The sequence below is a fragment of the Mus caroli genome, chromosome 12, assembly GCF_900094665.2.
Source record: "Mus caroli chromosome 12, CAROLI_EIJ_v1.1, whole genome shotgun sequence".
NCBI lineage: Eukaryota > Metazoa > Chordata > Mammalia > Rodentia > Muridae > Mus > Mus caroli.
In genome coordinates, this window is record NC_034581.1 from 9,009,150 (window position 1) to 9,013,012 (window position 3,863).

The following is a 3,863-nucleotide window of genomic DNA, read 5'->3' on the forward strand; positions in this document are numbered from 1 at the left end:
CCATCATCACCATCATATGAACATACAGACCACAGGGTTTAGGTAGACACACAGCACCTTCCCTTCGGTGTGCTAGCTCCCACGTGCTTCCTCTCCATGGTGGGCTAGGAGCTGGAAAAGTCTATAAAGGAGGTCAGCTAAAAATTGCTTAGATGTGATGACTGAATTAGCAAAATATTGCTTATTGTCTAGGTTACTTTCCTATTGCTGTGTTGAAACACCAAAAATGAGGCATTTTATAGAGAAAGTGTTTAGCTGGCTTACAACTTCAGAGGGATACAATCTCTGGCCATTATGATGTGGAGAATGGCACCAGGCAGGCATGATGTTAAAGTAGTAGCTGAGAGCTTTTGTTCTGATCCACAAACCTGAGGCAGAGAGAACTCACTGGGAATGGCAGGAGCTTTTGAAACCTCAAAGCCGCTCTTCCTGTAAGTGGCCAGAGGTCACCTGCCAAGATGGTTCGCTACTCTCTTGACCCAGAAAATCCCACAAAATCATGCAAATCAAGAGGTTCAAACCTTCGTGTTCACTTTAAGAACACCCGGGAAACTGCCCAGGCTATCAAGGGTATGCATATCCGCAAAGTCACCAAGTATCTGAAGGATGTCACTTTAAAGAAGCAATGTGTGCCATTCCGTCCGTATAATGGTGGAGTCAGTAGGTGCGCCCAGGCCAAACAGTGGGGCTGTACACAGGGTCAGTGGCCAAAAAAGAGTGCTGAATTTTTGCTGCACATGCTTAAAAATGCAGAGTAACGCTGAACTTAAGGGTTTAGACTTAGATTCTCTAGTCATTGAACACATCCAGGTGAACAAGGCACCTAAGATGCGCCGACGAACCTACAGAGCTCATGGCCAGATTAACCCATACATGAGCTCCCCCTGCCACATTGAGATGATCCTCACTGAGAAGGAACAGATCGTTCCAAAGCCAGAAGAGGAGGTTGCACAGAAGAAAAAGATATCCCAGAAGAAACTGAAGAAACAAAAACCGGGAATAAATCCAGCATAAAATAAATGCAGATAAAGTTAAAAAAAAAAACCAACAACCTCAAAGCCCACTCCCAGTGACATACTTCCTGCAACAAGATATATAACACATCTCCTAATCTTTCTCAGACAGTTCCACCAAGCAGGGACCAAGCCTTCAAACCTATGAGCCTATGAGACCATTTTCATTCAAAATAAAATACTTATTAAAGGGGCAATTATCTATTTAAAAAGAGGTGAATAACAAACAAAGTCCATGGAGACATTAAGCAGAAGCTAATGTATGACATACACAGAGTACTACATATGATGTAGGTTGCTCGAAGTAACACGTAGAGACTTCTGATAAGTCAGACTCTGTCAGGATGTCCCTCGCTGCGTTTACAGAGTACTTGGCGTGTATCTCACAGAAGTGCAATGCTTGGTACAGATGGGCTTCCAGGAGGGTAACTGTTTAAAATATCCACCTGCTTGTTCTTCCTGGACTTTCACTCCTAGAACACTGACTCCTTCAAATGAGAAGTGAGAGGTTGACCCAGGAAGCATTTTTCCCAGCCTGCTCCTTCCTTCCTGACCTCTACCCTGGCCTCTACCATGTGCCATTATTTCTGTTCTGCTCGGTGTCTTTAGTGGCACAGATTTTTATCTGGGGAACAGGAACGTTAGGACACGAGTAAAAGCACTTTTCCACAGAAGGGTAAAGGATAGAGCACTTATTTTAATTTGATCACATTATGGAACCTTGATCAAATCTCCATTATCTATCATGTTTATTCCATGCCCAAAGTCATGAACAGAAATATTATACATGTTATATATCTATTATATATCAACTATATACAGCATATATAACATATCCATTATATATCATACAAAAATTACATATCCATATGCATGTACATATACATTTTATTAGAGCCAGTAGTACTAGGAAAAAAGATATGTATGTGTGTATTGCATAGGTTAGTATATTAGTTGAATATGGATTTACTTATGTAAAGTATGCACAGTACACAACGTATATATGATAAATATACGGCTTTGTGATAAATTTCTTATAGTCATTTGATTCTTTTTAAATTTTTTTATTAAATTTATTTATTTATTCACTTTACATCTCAATATCAGCCCCTAGCCATTTGATTCTTACAAGATATGATGCTTCCATTGATTTTTGCCAAACTCTTGTATCTGCTGCCAATCGATGATAGCTATTGATAAACAATGCATGTAGCGTAGACATGAATGTTAGCTGATATTCTCACTTTGGTTAACAAGTGAAATGGAAGTGAAATATTGAAGATGTGTGTTAGGATCCATTCATTCCCCAGTCACACACACGACTCCGTAACTGATTCAGAGTATTGTTTTGGAACACTGAAGTATCATCTCTCCAAACTGTGTATGTGTTATTCACAATGTAATTTGCATTTAGCACCTTATCCATCGCTTCCTTCTGCCTAGAGAAATCACAAATCAATAAATCTTGCCTTGATCTGTAGCAATTGAATATGTGCATGGCACAAATACTTCCACCTTTGACAAATTTAAATCAACGTTAGAGAGGTATGCCTACATCATTATATAGTGCAAATAAACTTAAGACTATAGAAAATAAATTATAAACTCTAGAGAAATAATGAGCAACTGATGACTTTACAGTTATTGCTGTTTTCACTCCAGTTTAATTCTAAGATATATAATTAAAATTTTTAACAACAACTTTAACAAATGAATCGCAAAATTTCTGAAAATTTCACTATCAGGGTATGAGCTGTTTATTTTCACTTGAAACTAGATATTTTTTAAAAATGTTTTTTATTGGTATTGTTCAGTAAACTATATGGAGAAAGACAGAAAAGGCAGGGGGAAGAAAGGCAGTGTATGGAGAGATTTGGTTTCAGCAGAACAGAGTTCATTTGTGCCAACAGAAACTATCAGCGTGGGCACCAAACGCTTTGAAAATCTTGCCTCAACAGAAGTCCATTCTATGCCCCAATTTTGCTTTCGCCCAGACGTGTATAATAGCTCAGCCTCTGGCTATGGCTGGCATTCAGCTTCTCCATTCACCAACGTGGAGTGCACCCTGAAAGACACTGTCAGCTGGGAGAAGTGGGCACTTCTCCACAACTGATTCCTCCCACCCATCTCCTGGCCCATTCTGCCCTCATCTGAGAGCAGAACAACAGGCAGCCACTCTTTGTTCATGCCTCTATGACTCCAAGGTTGTGTCCTGTCCTAATTTTATACTGAAACTTCATCCCTAATAAAATCATATTAAAAGATGGATCCTTTGGAAGCTAGAGGGCTCTGCTCTCATAAACAAGATTAATGCCATGCAGAAGGGCTGGACATTATGTGCCCCTTTGCTATTCCTGTCATGTGAGGACCCATCGATGGCACATCTGTGTATCACAAGCCTTCTTCAAAGACTGAGTGTCGCTCTTGACCTTTACGACCTAAAGTACTGAGAGAAATACATGTCCATAGTCTGTTATTTATGTTGTTGATTAATCCAGTATTTTGTTATAATAGTGGGTGGGTGGGGGAGGAACTAACTCATTCAGTCATCTTCAGTTGGATCTCTCTCTGTCTAGAGAATGAAACATTGTGACCCTAAACACCAACGAAACATGAATGACGTCATAATGATCTAGAGAAGAAGGCCAGCCCAAGTTTTCCCCATCCTTGCTTGAGACTCTTCACAGACACATTTTGCTTCAGTGTCCCACACGTTATAGATGCTTGAGAAAGGAGGAGAACATATGTCTATGAGAGAAAAAGAATAAAGGGGCTCAGCAGGCCACCTGCATTTGCCTCTAAATAATTATTTTACTGAGCCAGCCCAGGAGTCAGTGTCCCAAGGGTGTT

At 40.0% G+C, this 3,863-nt stretch overlaps 1 pseudogene; it reads left to right on the plus strand.

Annotated features, from left to right (window-relative positions):
• Positions 1-442: 442 nt before the first annotated feature.
• On the plus strand, positions 443-1,014 carry LOC110307299 (annotated as a pseudogene).
• Positions 1,015-3,863: the final 2,849 nt, after the last annotated feature.